Below are 720 nucleotides of genomic sequence, written 5' to 3'. Positions count from 1 at the left end.
GGGGGGCCAGCTAGTGAGGACCACGGGATGCCCGCCAAAAGTGGTGTTGCGTCGCCTGGAGGGTTAACGGAGCGGCAGCGCAGACGTCCAGTGGACAGTCTGCTGCTGCACGCTCAGGTAGTAAAAAAAAAAGAAAATAAATAAAGCTATTTCAGCTGCCTAAGCAGCCCACTGCATAATGGTGGCCCGACTCCGGCCGGGCATCGACGAAACTGAGGTGTCTCTGGCTTGGGGGCAGGGTATAGGGGGATGGACCGATGCATCCTGGGAGCTGAAATGCGTGGTGCCCGGACCTCAACCACAAACTACACCCCCTCAATGTCTCCCTGTGGAACCCTATGGATCCTTAAGAAGAAAATCTAATATATGGTCCCCAGATAGGGGGCGTATCAGATATTAAAATGATAAGAACAGATACAACACTTGATCTTTCTTAGACAAAAGGGCGAGAAACAATTACCCATTAAGCGGCGGGGACGACGAAAAAAATGCACTCCCTTCAAACTATGCCCACACAATTGAGGAGAATGCTGAAGCACCACCTAATAACTCTAGTGAGCAGCCTACAAGAGCCTACTGTGGCTCTGTCCAAGTCACTTCCAGAAACCGCACTGACCCACAGCCAGGCCCGTATTTTTGCACCTATTGATTTCGGCTTGGTCAAGAAGCAGATACACTGCAGGCTTCCTTCTGTCCCTCTCTTGCTCTCTGGATGCATGA

At 51.2% G+C, this 720-nt stretch overlaps 1 pseudogene; it reads right to left on the bottom strand.

Annotated features, from left to right (window-relative positions):
* Positions 1 to 337: 337 nt before the first annotated feature.
* On the bottom strand, positions 338 to 457 carry LOC148511570 (U2 spliceosomal RNA; annotated as a pseudogene).
* Positions 458 to 720: the final 263 nt, after the last annotated feature.

The sequence above is a fragment of the Taudactylus pleione genome, unplaced genomic scaffold (assembly GCF_031769625.1).
Source record: "Taudactylus pleione unplaced genomic scaffold, aTauple2 ptg000305l, whole genome shotgun sequence".
In the NCBI taxonomy this organism is placed as follows: domain Eukaryota; kingdom Metazoa; phylum Chordata; class Amphibia; order Anura; family Myobatrachidae; genus Taudactylus; species Taudactylus pleione.
This window is presented reverse-complemented; position numbering and strand designations above follow the sequence as displayed.